Here is a 17,308-nt window from a genome sequence, read left to right on the forward strand (position 1 = left end):
TCCTCACCACTGGTCCCCTTAGTTCCACTGCCGGTGTGATGACCTGGTGGCTTACTTCCCCTGCACCTGTCTCTGGTTGGTGGGTCCCCATGGCTTGGAGCATCTGGGGGTCCACTCCTGGTCGTCTTTCAGTCTTAGTCCGTACAGCAGGTAACTTGAACCCTGTTGGGCCATATCTCTGTTCTCGTTCCCAGATTCTCCCATGGTTACTGTGCCCCGGACGTTACAGTCGGTGAGCTTCTGGATGGTCCCCTCACCATGCATATTTTATCAGGTCTGCCTGGAGCGTTTTCCTGACCTAGGTCTCTGCACCCCGCTGATGCTATGGTTCCGCGAGTACTCCCCCAGCAAACACACGCCTGAGCCTGAAGGGTCACTGCTTCATTCTCCCATCAGTACGGTTACGTCCGTCTCCTTTCACCTCCACTTACTGACTGTCTGGCCCCTCCTCCCTGGCTGTCATCTAGTGGACTGGATCGGTTCCACCCCTAAGTAGCCATCCATTGGGTCTAACCCTAGCCTGTCACCAGTTTTGGGGTAGAGGAAAACAATGGTTGTATGAATGTTTTGGTGTTACCGCCACTGGTCTTCTGGGTCCCTGGGGGTAGGCCCTGCATATCTGACAGGATGCGCTTCCCTGTAGCTCCTGATGGCTCAGGGGCGCTACAGGATCAGAATTGGTGAAGAGCAAGGCCAGAAAGGACACTCAGGCCTCTTCACCATTAGTGTGAGTATCCCTGCAAATGCTAGCTTAGGAACCCCGGTTACCCCGTTATCCCAAAGTCATCATGACATCTATTAGCTGATTTCAATTTGCATTGATATCATAACCTACTCATTTGGAGTATAGATGATGGCAGTGATGGGTCAGATACTGTCTCCACCTCTGAGTGTTCTGCTTATCAGTACAGTCTCCTACAACAGATTATCCCCAGAGATAGTGAGATACAAGCTGAGTGTTTCACTGCAATCATCTACAGTATACTCCACCTCCCCAAGGCCCAGTACCAATTCTCCATCGCGGCTCCTTCTTATTGTCTGCACTTTAAAAAAAAAAATCAAACTGTGGTTTACTTAACCTTCCCAGGTCCCGTGCTGAGTTTCTACCATTGCGTAAAGCACAGTATGATTTTGTTTTAAACAATCTGCAGCCGAGAGACAGGGAAAAGGGACAGGGGATTCTGAAACTGGAAAACTCCTTTAACAGTCATTCTTCCCCATACACTTTGCGTTGTGTCCTAAAATGACTTTAGTCAGGCATCAATCACTTTTACTGGATACAGTAACTGAAAAGATGAACTGTGGTTAGGTCTTAAACCACTATTATTGTGGCGCCCTTGAGGGTCCAGTCGCCACAGAGGTACTGCACCTCAGCCAGAGGTGTGAACCCCATTCCCTGGTAATTAAGAGCACACAGACCACAACACACACTCTTAGTATAGCTACACTCCAGGCCATGGTTAGGGCGAGTTGCTCCTTAGGGAGAGCCAGTCTGGAGGTGCGGTTAGTTAATGGATGGACACTTAGAACGGAGTGCAGAACGAAGCCACGGGAATTGAGAGATCCACCCGTGGACTCGCATCCACAGCCGACTGACGGTTGTGAAGCGACTTGGCTGCAAAGGGGACCGGCCCCTAGATTAGTGGAGAACAACCAGGCTCAGATAGCAAAACTGGAGGTTGAGGTAACTTCATGTGCTGAAGCCACAAACCACACGCAAATCCACTGAAAAGGTGACCACAGAGGACCAGGGGATTAGGCAGAAAACAGGGTCCGCGGACAGCAGCTCAGGGCACTGTGTGTGAGACGCAGGGCAGGAGGGCAAAGCCAGCGTAGGAAGATGACCGGGAAAGGTACACAGAAAGGTACACCGGTATTGTGCCTCCATGATTATCTGGGGATCGGCTGGATCCCATCACCGCAAGACTCATCACTCCAAGGGCAGCATTTGACCGTCCAGATGTGATAATCTGGAACTGACAACTGTTAGTAAAGTGTGTCGCCCTGGACAAGCCAGGGGCCACAGGTAACTACACCACCACACCCTACACCCCGATTAGGCACATCTAAGCCAGACACAAAACCCTTGTTGCCTCCCCCAGGGGCTGGTGTCCACACCAGGGGGTGGAGCCAGGCGGTTGGTCTCCACCCACCAAGGAGTTCACAGTCCTGGAGGAGGGAAAAGGAGCAGTTTAGTTTAGTTTTGACAGTGAAAGTGGAAGGAGGAAAGTGAACAGTAGTGAAGTGGCAAGAGAGCAGACTGAAGTGAGTCTGGGTGTGTGGCCCGGACGGAGCAGCAAGGTTGGCAGACGGTGGTGACCGTCTGCAGGAGTGGCCTATCGGAGTTTGCCGTAAGGACCGTGGACGGGCGGTGGCCCGGCGGTACCGGACCGGTACACAAGGAGAAGCCAGCACCATTGGCAGGGGCTTTTCGGACCCCGACAAGGCTAGGAGTCGCCGTGAATTTGCTAAATCCGTTAGTGAAGGGGACCTCCGGGTTTCCAAACAGTCAAGTCCCAACAGAAGGCAACTGTCCAATCGTGAAGGGAAGACACCGCCACCGCCAAGGGCAACCGTTTCCCAGGGCCAGCGCCTGCGGGCAAAAGGGGCTCCTCCGGCCTACATCCAAGTTGGGGAGCGGGTTACCGGTGGGATCCCATCGGAATCAACATAGAACATAGGTGCAGGGAGAGACAGTCATCACTAACCTACGGGAAAGAAACAATCGCAGCCGTCCGAGGGACCCGTCCATCCAGCCGTGTGTTTCACTGAGAACTGTGTCATCGTCTCAGGCTGAGTGAGTACCCCCGTGCCGTGCGGCACAGCGCTGCCCCTGCGACCCTGCACCTCACCAGGCCCCGCAACCCGCCTGCCATTCATCCCTACCCCATCACCGGGCCCCGGGACAACCAACCCCCTACCCACGGAGGGGAGAACTAACATCAAAGCTGCTCCCTGTCACCGCTCCCGGGATCCCCGTCCAGAGCAGCGGTGGTGTCACCAAAACCACCACAACCGTGGGTGGCGTCACGGACAATAATCAAAACCCCCACAATCAAATTCCCCTTTTCACTCACGGGCGAGGAGCGCCGCTCGAGTCCCCGGGATCCGGCCCACCGCTCGAGCCACCACCGAGCAGCAGCAGCCGCAGCAGCAGCGGCAGCCGGACCCGAGCAGTGGGAGAGCGCAGCATCCCCTCCTCCGCCCGCGACAAAAGAACTTGTGACTGCATCCTGCTGTGTCCTGGAATCAAACATCTCACCGGATAACAACTGCCTACGGTTGTTCTGGGGTCCCAGTTCCACCTGTGGGGAGCTATACCATCTCAGCTGCATCACCATCTGCCCCAGAGGTCCCGTCTAAGCAGTGTCGGCCATACCTGGCTGAAGACAACAGGTGGCATCACGACTTATCCCCTGTAAATATCCCCCGCTCATTTAAAACGACACCGCCAGGGTCATGGAGTCTGGCCCTGTGCGGCCGTGACAGTGGCGTAGCAACTGCTTTTGCCGCCCCCCTCCGTTGACCGTCGATAAGGGTACTTTTACACTTGCGTTAGTCGCAATCCTCCGCTTTGGAAAACAGCGCAATCCGTTAACGGCTTGCACTGTTTCCCATAGACCTGTATGGACGATGGATTGCGACTAACGTGTCTGCGTTGCATCCGCCTCGTGACGGATCAGTCGTGAAACGACTGACCGTCGGACCGCAGGAACACAGCATGTAGCGTTTTTTGAGTGGCGGAATCCCTTTTTTTCACTGTGCATGCTCAGCTCTTATGTTTAATAATTAAAATCAATGTTTCTGTCAGCTGATTGCCCGGCGGCCAGCTTTTAGTGCGGTCAGCTGATCGCCCGGCTTTTGAGAGCGATCAACTGATTGCCCGGTGGCCGGCTTTTGAGAGCGATCAGCTGATCGGCCGGCTTTTGTGAACGATCAGCTGATCGCCCAGCGGCCGGATTTTGAGAGCGATCAGCTGATCAGCCGGCTTTTGTGAGTGATCAGCTGATCGGCCGGGTGATCAGCTGATCGTTCACAATAGCCTGGTGCCGGTAAAACAGTAAAAAAAAAAAAAAACTGCAGCATTTTTGCAGTTGGTTAGTCTCTCTATCTCTCTCGGTCGGTCGGTCGGTCTCTCTCTCTCTCTCTGTCGGTGGGTCTGTCGGTCGGTCTCTCTTTCTCTCGGTCTCTATCTCTCTCTGTCGGTTGGTCTCTCCCTCTCACCCCCTCTCTCATACTAACCGGCGTGGGGCTGCACAGCTGTCACAAAGCTGTGGCGGCTTTTCCTCTTTTGAAAATGCTGTCCGCTTATTATTCCGTCTTGTATTCCCTGCTTCCCCTGCCCACCGGCGCCTATGATTGGTTGCAGTCAGACACGCCCCCACGCTGAGTGATTGCTGTTTCACTGCAACCAATCACAGCCGCCGGTGTGCGGGTCTATATCGTGCAGTACAATAAATAAAAAATTTAAAAAAAACAGCGTGCGGTCCCCCCCAATTTTGATGCCAGCCAAGATAAAGCCACATGGCTGAAGGCTGGTATTCTAAGGATGGGGAGCCCCACATTGTAGGGAACACCCCAGCCTAAAAATATCAGCCAGCAGCCGCCCGAAATTGCCGCATCCATTAGATGCGACAGTCCCAGGACTCTACCCGGCTAATCCCGAATTGCCCTGGTGCGGTGGCAATCTGGGTAATAAGGAGTTAATGGCAGCCCATAGCTGCCACTAAGTCCTAGGTTAATCATGGCAGGCGTCTATGAGACACCCCCATGATTAATCTGTAGTGAAAGTAAATAAACACAAACAATGAAAAATCCTTTGAAATAAAAGACAAAAAAACACCCTCTTTCCCCACTTTATTAACCCCCAAATACCCCTCCAGGTTCAGCGTAATCCACACGAGGTCCCACGATGCTTTCAGCTCTACTACATCGGAAGCTGACAGGAGCGGCAGTAGAACTGTGAGCTCCATACAGAAACTTAATTGAATCGCGCTGTCAGCGGGGACGTCACTGAAGTAGTGCCGATGTGTGCTGTGATGATGGGGGCAGTAGTGCCTGGGTGTGTGGTGAAATCCAATCAAATTTGGATTTATTTTTTACCCCCCAAAATGCCGCCCCCTTGACACGTGCCGTCTGGGGCGGATCGCCCCCTCTGCCCCCCCTTTGCTACACCACTACGCCGTGACCTCCCTAAGAACAGGACCAGCCCAGTTCTGAGTGCCCCCCATGGCCCTGGTGGGCGTGTCATTATCTCCTGAGCTCACTGACACTGTTGACGTTGCCCCGAGAAAGCTTTCCAGCGTCTGAATCATGTTGAGGGCAGTAACCTAATGATGTGCCTGTAAATCATTTTTCTACTTTTCCAGCCTGTTGACCTTTGAAGTCATCCATTAATATGCACTATATACAATAGCTCATAAAGATAAGAAGTCAGTGTAAAGGTGCCCTGTAGATGTGAAGCCCCGCTGATGCAGTGTCGATGCATTACCTTCAGGGACTCCACGCAGCTGGATCCTGTCACCGGTAGGAAATCTTCTATTTGTCGTGACGCCACTCTCAGAATTGCGGTCAGTGGGGACCGCCACTGCAGATTAAGGGATGCCTGGGGCTGATGGTGGGTGCAGTCGGTTGTAATAGCCTCCTGAGAGTGAGGCAAGCCCCAGGGCCCTGTGTAGGTGTGTAGAACCACAAGGCGCAGAATAACTCCACACAAGCGAAATGTCTTTCAGGGGTTTTACTCACGGAAGGTGGCAGAGTGAGTAACCCGGGCGTAGCTGGGATGAACCAGGCTGGAACCAGGTGTCCTTCAGGCTGACTGATGAGGGTGACTACCGACTCGCCTTCCTTAGCCCTTTGCGTTTTGGGGTAACCCCGACTTTTAGTCCCTATGGGGGTCACCCAGGGAAGTTGCTGACGCCTCTCTCCCCTTCGTTTTGGCCCGTTTGCTTGTAGCCTGGACCAGGACACTCCGGCTGCTTGCCTCCTGTGAACTATGGGCCCTAACTGTGGCTACGTGGCTGCGGACTCTGTAGTGTGTTCTTGGGGGTGTGAAGTGCCCCCTCAAGCAGGTTTGGCAAGGAAAGATGGATCTATCCCTGCACTGGGACCTACTACCCGTTTGGGCCTGGTAACTCCCTAGCAGTCTCCTTACTTCCCACTCCGTTGCTCTCTCTTTAGCTGAAGATGGATTTCGGGTAGCACTACTAGGTGACCGTTCTCCCCCGTCGGTAGCCACTGCGCGGACGCTGTCAGACTGCAACAGCCCCAGGGGTCTGCTCCTGACGTCTGCTCCCCCTCAACTGCACACTGAACCGGCTCACTTGAGGGTCCTGCACTGCTGCTCCTGTCAGAGCTCCACTTCCATGCTCCTCACTCCTCCCCACTCTGCTTCAGACTGTTCTCCTCCTTCTCCCTCTTGTGCCTGCCTACGCCACCTAGCAACCAGGCTCTCCACCACACCCCTTGAGTGGAGATGGAGGTGTCACAAACCACCGGGGGGGTCACTCAGAAATCCCCCGCGCTGGCTACCAGTACGTCACAATCGGGGGGTAACAAGTGGGGGTCACCCCTACTTTATACCTCCCGACCGACAGACAGAGCACGTGACGCGCTCTCTAGCGCCCCTCTTATAGTCAGGCCAATTATGGAATTGCCCGACAATAAGCAAGGAGGCCGCTATACTACTTATGCCGATTATTGAAGGGTCCCCGGTGAGAGTAGGGTATATATTCCCCCGACCTCCGCGGGCGGAATATATAATATCTTCCCGAGTCTCACTGGCCTCCCCACAATAATCCTTGGCACAACTCGCTGCCACCAACCGCTTCACGGTAACTATTAGCCGAACACACAGACGTGGGATTCAAGATCGAGATAACAGAACAGCCCAAGATTAATTATATAATTTAATCAGCCTAAAGCACACTAGAACTACAATATATACAATAGGGAATCTACAGAATATACAGTTATGTCAGAGTACAGTTACAATCAAAGCATGGGTTACAAACAGGCATACACAGTTCCAGCAGTTACCTTGTTGCGTCTGGCCACAGGGGGGCGCTGTAGACCAGGTTTCCAGGAACTCCCTCACAGGTCTTTCCCAACCAGGCCCCCGAGCAGAAGAACACTGGAAAATGGCCGAAGTAGGGTTATCAACCTGGCCAAATCCAGGTCCCCTCCTACCTTCGTGACCTCACAGGGAAGCACTGCCACTCCCCCTGCATGGATCAGAATTATCCAGCAAAGGGGATATTGGCCATAACTTTGCCTGGGAGCGTCGTAGGCAGACGCCAATGCTCTCATTGTGACAGTTATGAATTTAGCTACAGAACGAGGGGACTCATGACCTGTCTGCCAGTTCCCCATTGGCTGATATCACGCCTGGGGCATTTCCCAATGTCCTGCTCCCATAAAAAGGGGGTGCCGGCATCGTCCACATGCGGAGACACCATTTTTATGGTTGCCATATTTATCGGAAATATGGCTTGCGAGATATGAACCATTTTTTACTGGAGTCATTCTGTCTGGCTATTTCCATAGCCTTGCTAACTAGCTAGCAGCCCCCACTACAGGGGGACGGCAGGGAGTCATCCTGTGTCCATTGTCCCTACACCACCTCATCTCCATATCACAGGACATGGCCATGGGATTTGTTGCTAAACCAGTTGTGTGAAGGAAAGGGGGGGTGACACCAGGAGAGGGCTTCCTGACATACTTGAATATCATGATTTATCGTCATATCTCCGGATTTACCTCACACCTCCCCCCTTTTGAGGGCGCTAGGGGGCAGCACACTCCGGTGTTCCCCCGTGCGCCCGTCCGCGACCTCTCCTTGTCGGGACAGCCCGTCTGCGTTACCGTGGTCACGGCCCCTTTTGTGGCGAATGGTGAAGTTGTATTGCTGGAGCGCAAGGCTCCATCGCAACAATCGCCCATTCGTCCCAGAGACGGTGTGCAACCAGCTGAGGGGATTGTGGTCCGTCTCCACGATGAAGTGGCGCCCGTATAGATAGGGTTGCAGACGCTGCAGGGCCCACACTATGGCCAGGCACTCCTTCTCCATCGTGGAATAGGCAACTTCCCTTGGTAACAGCTTCCTGCTCAGGTACAAGACTGGGTGCTCTTGGCTCGCAGAGTCCACCTGGCTGAGCACCGCACCGAGGCCGAAGTCACTGGCGTCGGTCTGTACTACAAACGGCCGCGTGAAGTCGGCTGCCTGTAGCACGGGCGGGCTGGACAGGGCGTCCTTTAGGGCCCGGAAGGCTGTCTCGCAGTCCACTGTCCAATCGACTGCAGAGGGCAGCTTCTTCTTGGTGAGGTCCGTCAAGGGCTTTGCCAGGCTACTATAGCATGGAACAAACCTCCTATAGTACCCAGCGGTCCCCAAGAAGGACATCACCTGCTTCTTGGTCCTGGGGGTGGGCCAGGATGCGATGGCTTCCACTTTCTCAGGCTCGGGCTTCAGTGTTCTCCCGCCTACCCGGTGACCGAGGTACTGGACCTCGCTCATGGCCAGCTGACACTTTCCCGGCTTGATGGTCAAACCTGCCCGGTGGATCCGCCTGAGCACCTGTGCTAGATGCTCTAGGTGGTCCTCCCAGGTGGGACTGAAGACGGCAATGTCATCCAGGTACGCGGCCGCGTACCCTTCAAGTCCCTTGAGCAGGGTGTTGACCATCCGCTGGAAAGTGGCAGGGGCATTCCTCATCCCGAATGGCATCACCGTGGACTCGTACAGTCCAAATGGGGTAATAAAGGCAGAGCGTTCCCTGGCCTTGCGAGTCAGGGGGATCTGCCAATATCCCCGGCTCAGATCCATGATGGTCAGGTACTGAGCCCCGGCCAACTGATCGAGCAGGTCATCGATGCGTGGCATTGGGTACGCATCGGCGACCGTGACAGCATTGAGTCCCCTGTAGTCCACGCAGAACCGAGTGGTTCGGTCCTTCTTAGGGACGAGGACTACAGGCGAGGCCCAAGCGCTGTTGGATGCCTGGATCACCCCCAGCTTCAGCATCTCGTCAATCTCCTGGCGCATGTGTTGCTGCACCTCCAGGGAGACCCGATATGCTGAACGCCGGATCGGGGGATGATCCCCAGTGTCCACGTGATGGACAGCCAAGTCAGTCCTTCCGGGCTGGTTGGTAAACAACCCCCGGAAGGGGTGTAGGGTGGCCCACAGCTGGGACCGTTGGTCCTCCAAGAGCTGGTGGCCAACCTCCACATCCTCAATGGATCCGCCTGCCCTAACCTGGGCTAGCATATCCAAGAGGGTTTCCGCTTCTCCCTCCTCGGGCAGGTTGCACACAGGGAGTGCACATGCCTCCCGCTCATGATGTGCCTTCATCATGTTCACATGGAAGGGCTTCCGCCTTCCACGGGCAGGGTCCAGGGTGACCAGGTACGTCACAGGGTTGAGCTGCTGGTACACGAGGTATGGGCCTTCCCAGGCTGCCTGAAGCTTGTCCTGTGGTACGGGGACCAGTACCCACACCTCTTGACCCACTTGGTAGGTCCTCTCACAAGCGTTCTGGTCGTACCAACGCTTCTGATCGGCCTGGGCTTGAGCCATATTGTCGTGTACCAGTTGCGTCAAGGCCTGCATTTTGTCCCGGAAGCGCATGACATACTCGATAACCGACACTCCAGGGGTGGCCAAATCCCCTTCCCAAGCCTCTTTCACCAGAGCCAGGGGGCCCCGCACACGTCGCCCGTACAGGAGCTCAACCGGTGAGAATCCTGTTGAGGCCTGTGGAACCTCCCGGTAAGCAAATAACAGGTGTGGGAGATACCGCTCCCAGTCACGCCCATGGGAGTCGACCAACATCTTAAGCATCTGCTTTGAGGTGCCATTGAACCGCTCGCACAGGCCATTAGTCTGTGGATGGTACGGGCTGGCCACCAGATGTCGCACCTGGACTTGCTTACAGAGGGCCTCCATCAGCTGGGACATGAATTGGGTCCCCCGGTCAGTGAGCATTTCCTGGGGAAAACCCACTCGGGAGAAAATCTCCAGCAATGCGGTGGCCACCTTGTCAGCCCGAATGGACGACAAGGCCACTGCTTCTGGGTACCGGGTGGCATAGTCCACTACCGTCAGTATGAAGCGTTTCCCGGAGCTGCTGGGGATGGCCAGCGGGCCGACCAGATCCACAGCCACCCTCCTGAAAGGCTCATCGATGATTGGCAGAGATACCAGTGGGGCTTTGGGGCGTGGCCCCGCCTTCCCCACTCTCTGACAGGTTTCACACGAACGGCAGTAGGCAGCCACATCGGCCCCCATTTTTGGCCAGTAGAAATGCTGGTTTAACCTGGCCTTGGTCTTAGCGATCCCTAGGTGTCCGGCCATCGGAATCTCATGTGCGATCCGCAACAACTCCGTCCGGAACGGATAGGGTACCACCAACTGTCGGTCCCTGGGCCACGCCTCCGGTGAACCCTGCTGGACCGTGGCCCGGTACAGCCGTCCTTGGTCCCAGACCACTCGCTCCGGGTCCGAGTCCGAGGGAGGCTGTGCCGCCTGCTCCTTTAGAGCTTTCAGGCTGTCGTCAGCTTCTAACGCTGCCTGAAACTCCTGACTAGATGTGGCCAGAATCGACGAGACTGTCACATCTTCAGTCAGTACCCCGGGACCTGTGTCCTGGCCTCCACCTGACTCGGCTGCCACTTGGTCAGAAGGGGAAGAGCTATCGGACCTCCGGGAGGCCCCTTGGCTTCCAGCACTCCCACTGCGGGTGACAGCGGCCACAGCCGCTGCGACCGTGGGTCGTGCCTGCTCCTCCTCCGTTCCTGACCAAGTTGCCGGTTCAGGCAGACCTACCTGGCTTCCTGACACCCCGGTTGTGGGGGAACCATGCACCGAGATCTTACCTGGGAGCACTTCCGCTCCTGGACCGGCCCCAATCTCACCTGCCTGTTCCCCTCCTGCAGCAACAGAACCCCGCTGTGAAATCTCTGGGGACCCCACATTTGCTGTGGTAGCCCCCACCCCACACACTGGTCCTCCCCCTGCAGCACCCTGCTCTCTGCTTATCCCTGCAGAGGGCAACAGATCCCAGCTCACAGGCTGGTTACTTGTAGAGGCATTGTCACACCTTTCTCTGACCCCCTCCCCTCCTGTCACAGCTGCAGCTGCGTGTGTGTCTATGGTGTCTGTGCAAGCAGAAATATCAGAGTTCACTCCCTCCTCCCTTACATCATTCATAGATAACACATTAACATTGTCCGGAGGCATGTCAGTACTGGCTGAAGGTTCAGCCCTTGGTTGGGGCCCAAACTGGGAGGTTATCTGCCCCAAATCTGTCCCAAGTAGCACGTTTGCAGGGATCCGATCAGTTACCCCCACCTCCCTCACCCCTCGCCCTGCGCCCCAGTCCACATAAACGTCAGCAACAGGCAGCGCCGGGTCAATGCCTCCAATCCCGGAGACAGCGAGGGTTTTTCCAGGGATCAAGTCTTGGGGGGACACCATCTCAGGCCGCACCAGAGTCACCTCCGAGGCGCTGTCTCGCAGTCCTATGGTCACAGACCGGCCGACGGTGACAGGTTGGAAGCTGTCCAGGGACCTACCACCACCCCCACCCACACAATACACCTTGGGCGGCCCTTGGGACGGGGACGGAGCCGGGGCCTTGGGACGCTGAGGGCACATGGCCTTGAAGTGTCCAGGTAGGTTGCACTGGTGGCACCGTCTTGGTTCCGCCACGGGCCTGGAGAGGGGAGTTGAGGGGGACACCCCCTGCAGTCTAGGGGCAGGTGGGGCAGTCGCAGAATTCATCTTACCCCCTCTCCAGGTGCTGCTGGTGGCCGCTCTCCTGGCCTCAGGGGCCCGGTTGTTGGTGTAGTCATCGGCAAGGGCAGCTGTAGCCGTGGACCCCTTTGGCTTCTGGTCTCGGATGAACTGGCGGAGATCCTCAGGGCAGTTCCACAAGAGTTGCTCCGTGATGAACAAGTCCAGGATCTCCGGTCCGGTGGAAAGCTGCAGGCCTTGGGTCCAGTGGTCGGCAGCTCGGGCAAGTGCCCGCCGGTGGTCAGCCCAGGAGTCCTTTGGTCCCTTCTGCAGGGTCCGGAACTTCTTGCGGTAGGACTCCGGAGTGAGGTTGTACTGTTGGATCAGGGCCCGCTTGATGGTGTCGTAGCCCTGATCTGCCTCAGCAGGCAAGTCCCCAAGGATATCCAGGGCCTTACCCCTTAAACGGGGGGTCAGGTATTTGGCCCACTGGTCCTTGTTCAGATGGTGCTGCAAGCAAGTCCGTTCAAAAGCAGTCAAGAAAGAGTCCAAGTCTCCATCCTTCTCCAGCACTGGGAAGTCCTCAACACGGACCTTTGGAAGTTTGGTGTCTTGAAGGTCACGTGTGGCTGATGAGGGCCGGAGCTGAGCTAGCTGCAGCTGGTAGTCACGCTCTGCCTGGCGCTCTTCACGCGCTGCCTGCCGCTCTGCCCTGCGCTCTGCCATGAGTATCTCGTAGGTATCCCGGTCTCCAGCCTGGAGAAGGGCCATAGCCATTTGAAGAAGGCTATCCGAGCCTCCCAGGCTCGGTGGAATGGCACGTGGTGATCTGCGGCACGCTGCAGAGCTAGGCGATTCACTGTCCCTTTCAGAGCGGAGGGCTGGCATCTGGCTCGTTGAGGAACCTTGGGTGAGCTCCTCCTCATCTTGTCCAGCAGTGCCAGGTTGCGCAATGTCCTCGGCAGAACGGTTTTCTGGCGTCGAGCTCCTGGAGGACTCGTGGGCAACCTCCTCATTGCTGTCCACAGCACCGTCCTCCCTCTCTTCGGCTCCTGCCTTAGCATTGGCCAGTTGCATAGCTCTGCTCCTGGTGCCATCAGCCATTCTTGCAGACTTTTGGTCACTGACACAGAACTGACACCTGATGCCTCCACACACCTTACAGTATCTGCACTCTGACACTCTAGTGTTGAGCTAGTCTGAAGACCCCAGCAGCCACAGCTGCTGCAGGCAGTCTTTAGTGTCTGGGAGTATGGGTCTCACACTCACACACACTATTATCTCGATCCCACCGCTATGCCACCAATATGTCACAAACCACCGGGGGGGTCACTCAGAAATCCCCCGCGCTGGCTACCAGTACGTCACAATCGGGGGGTAACAAGTGGGGGTCACCCCTACTTTATACCTCCCGACCGACAGACAGAGCACGTGACGCGCTCTCTAGCGCCCCTCTTATAGTCAGGCCAATTATGGAATTGCCCGACAATAAGCAAGGAGGCCGCTATACTACTTATGCCGATTATTGAAGGGTCCCCGGTGAGAGTAGGGTATATATTCCCCCGACCTCCGCGGGCGGAATATATAATATCTTCCCGAGTCTCACTGGCCTCCCCACAATAATCCTTGGCACAACTCGCTGCCACCAACCGCTTCACGGTAACTATTAGCCGAACACACAGACGTGGGATTCAAGATCGAGATAACAGAACAGCCCAAGATTAATTATATAATTTAATCAGCCTAAAGCACACTAGAACTACAATATATACAATAGGGAATCTACAGAATATACAGTTATGTCAGAGTACAGTTACAATCAAAGCATGGGTTACAAACAGGCATACACAGTTCCAGCAGTTACCTTGTTGCGTCTGGCCACAGGGGGGCGCTGTAGACCAGGTTTCCAGGAACTCCCTCACAGGTCTTTCCCAACCAGGCCCCCGAGCAGAAGAACACTGGAAAATGGCCGAAGTAGGGTTATCAACCTGGCCAAATCCAGGTCCCCTCCTACCTTCGTGACCTCACAGGGAAGCACTGCCACTCCCCCTGCATGGATCAGAATTATCCAGCAAAGGGGATATTGGCCATAACTTTGCCTGGGAGCGTCGTAGGCAGACGCCAATGCTCTCATTGTGACAGTTATGAATTTAGCTACAGAACGAGGGGACTCATGACCTGTCTGCCAGTTCCCCATTGGCTGATATCACGCCTGGGGCATTTCCCAATGTCCTGCTCCCATAAAAAGGGGGTGCCGGCATCGTCCACATGCGGAGACACCATTTTTATGGTTGCCATATTTATCGGAAATATGGCTTGCGAGATATGAACCATTTTTTACTGGAGTCGTTCTGTCTGGCTATTTCCATAGCCTTGCTAACTAGCTAGCAGCCCCCACTACAGGGGGACGGCAGGGAGTCATCCTGTGTCCATTGTCCCTACACCACCTCATCTCCATATCACAGGACATGGCCATGGGATTTGTTGCTAAACCAGTTGTGTGAAGGAAAGGGGGGGTGACACCAGGAGAGGGCTTCCTGACATACTTGAATATCATGATTTATCGTCATATCTCCGGATTTACCTCACAGGAGGCTTTTGGCCCCCTCCACTATTCCAGTGGAGGTGAAGGCTTTTCCCCCTCCTGGGATCCCCAGGGGTCCTCTCAAAGGTACATGTGTGAGACCTGATCACTATGCGCCTGTGTAGTCACACCTCGGTCAGCCTTCTGGATTACCTGTGTTGTACTGTCCCCAGCATGGGTGCAGTACTCAGTGGTGCCTGACCAGGTCAGGGGCGCCACATTCCCCCTTAGTTATCACCAGCACGTCCTCGGGCTGCAAGACAACATTTTAAAATGCATAAAACAGTAAAACATGGTAAAACAGTTTAAGACCACCAGGTACCATACATCACCACCCTCCACCCACAAGTCCGTTAACCCACCCAGAACCCTCTCAGGAGGCAGGTCACCGGTCCTTTTGGTAACCAGGTCTGGGCCATCCACTTCCCCAGACCTTTCCTCCAATCTGCCTCTCCCGTTGGCCGCGCCTTCAGCCACTTCTGGCAGTATGTAAAGGCGGCTTTCGTGGTCTGGTGGTTTCAGGGTATACCTGGCCTGGTGGAACCGCGCCTTCAGCCTCTTCTGGCAGGATGTAGAGGCGGCCTCCACAGTTGGTGCTGACCAGGTACCCTCTTTGTGGTGGAGAGCCAGGCCCCATAAACAGGCATGCTCTCTGGTTGCAGGTGAGCCAAAGCCCCATAAACGGACGTGCTCCCTGGTTGCAGACGAGCCAAGCCCCTAAACAGGCTGGCTCTGGTGGTGGTACCCTCTGGTGTAACTATTTACACTGCGAGAGTTTGTGGCTATAGCCAGTTCATAGCCTTAAGGTTTATGGGTTTCTCACATTAGTTTATGTGGGCACATCTCTTAAACATTTAACGTTGCAAAACTTCAAACTTGTCAAACTGGTAACTTCTGTACTTCTTTCTTTACTTTACTTCAAACAGATTCCTCCTCACCAGGGCTTGGGCCTGTAGGGCTGCGGCACCTGTTGGTTTCTTCATTTCTCTCATCATCGTCCGTGGTGGTCTCATCAGTAGGTTCTTTGTCTTTTCTTTCTCTATCTCCGTCTTCTTCTGTGTCTGTTTCTTTTGCAGGACTACTGTAAGGATGTCTGGTACATGGCGTAACATCCAATGCATACCAGCCTCTTTCTCCTTGGTGCATGGTAAATTCCACTGAGTCTCCTGTCCGTAGATTTCTTCCAGGATGTCCTCTGGGCAAATGGGCTCTAACGTCTCTTCTGTTTACAAAAATGCCTTCCTTCATACCAGGTGCTACTATGAAGCCGTATCCTGATTTTAGGCTGAAATCTTCTACTACTCCTCGACAAAGGGGTCCTCTGACCTGGGCTTTGGACCTTCTCAGGAACCGTTTCTCCTCCAAGTCTCTGGCCGTTATTTCATCTTTATTCTCTGGAGACTGTGGTGCTGGGGAAAACTGTGTTCTGCTACGACGCCGTGTCTTGCGGGCTGGATTCTGCAGAGTACAGCTTACAAGCTCCCAGGTGAGGCTTTTGGGCAGATCTTCTTCAGCAGACGGTATCGAGTCTTCTTCATCCCAGCGGGAATATGGCAACATCTCTGGCTCTGGGCATGGATCCACTGCTGGTGGCTCCGGGGTCAGCTCCTCAGCTTCCTGGCCTCCTCTCCCCCTTAGTTCTTCTGAGCACTCCTTTGGTGGCAGCGCTGGGGATGAGTGTTCGTCAGCTGGCCCGGGCGGTGGACTTTTTGGCGTGGATATCTCCAGAGTCTTCTGAGGGGTATGTGGAGGGAGCAGATACTGGTCCACCAACTCTTGTGGGAATTGAGCCTCTAGGTCAGCCTTCAGCTTCCAGTATTCAGGGTCCTCCCCCAGCGTGGGCTTCCTAGCAGGGACTTCCTTGGACTGGGGAGCGGTGTCTGCTCTGGCCTTGCAGGCCGGGGTAAATGGTGATGCAATCTTATCTTGATGGGCCGCGCCTGGCGTGGCGGCGGCCTGGTCTTGGCGGGCCGCGCCTGGCATGGCGGCGGCCTGGATTGGCGTCGCAGCTGCGATGGGATCCGTGCAGGCTGGGCTGGGCGTCGCTGCAGCGATCTGGGCTTGGCGGGCCGCACCGGACGTGGCTGCGGCCTGGTTCAGCACCTCACTTGCGGCGCGGACGAGCGTTGCTGCTGCGGTGGGGTCTCGGCGGGCCGGGCCTAGCATGGCGGCGGCCTGGGTCAGCGTCACACCTGCGGCGCGGATGAGGGTCGCGGTGGCAGCCGGTTCTTTGCGGGCCGGACTGGGCGTTACTGCAGGGACCGGGTCTTGGTGGGCCGAGCAGGGCATCGCTGCGGCGGCCTGGGCTTGGCGGGCCGCACCTGGCGTGGCTGCGGCCTGGCTCAGCGTCGCCGCGCCGGGCGCCTCTTCAGGGACTGCGGGCGTGGCAGCAGGGGTCGGGGCACTCGTGCTGGCAGGGGCAACACTGGACTCACCCATCGGTAGCATCATCGGCGTCTGAGTCGTCACCGCCCGATCTGGCACTCGGCGCGCGGCTCTCTCTTCATAGGCCTGAACCGCCGCGGTCATTCCCAGGAACTCCATACGTCCCTCTCTGATCTGCCTCCCGATCCTGGCTTCCAGTTGATCGCAGAACTCGGCAAGCTCCCGACACCACCAGACAGCGGAGCCTGGTTCGGGGTCTCTGTGTTCAGACGCCATTTCCTCTGCGTCTCTCTCCTCCAACAACAGACTTGTGGCTTCCTTTCTGTCCCGACGTCTCTGAACGCTTCCGCTCTCATCACTTGCGAGGTCAGAACTCTGCAGGGGATCTCTGGGTAGCCACACCTCTTCGTGGGCGGTAACTTCTTCCAGCGCGGGCTGCTGTTGTTTTTCAGCGCGCTTTTCATGGTGGCAATATGGCGGCGCTTCCAATTTTTCAAGCGGACCGCCCAGGCACATGGTCACCTGTCTGAACAGGTCTAGTCCTTATCCTGTTCGTGACGCCAGATGTGAAGCCCCGCTGATGCAGTGTCGATGCATTACCTTCA

Source organism: Anomaloglossus baeobatrachus, chromosome 4, assembly GCF_048569485.1.
Source record: "Anomaloglossus baeobatrachus isolate aAnoBae1 chromosome 4, aAnoBae1.hap1, whole genome shotgun sequence".
NCBI classification, from domain to species: Eukaryota; Metazoa; Chordata; class Amphibia; order Anura; family Aromobatidae; genus Anomaloglossus; species Anomaloglossus baeobatrachus.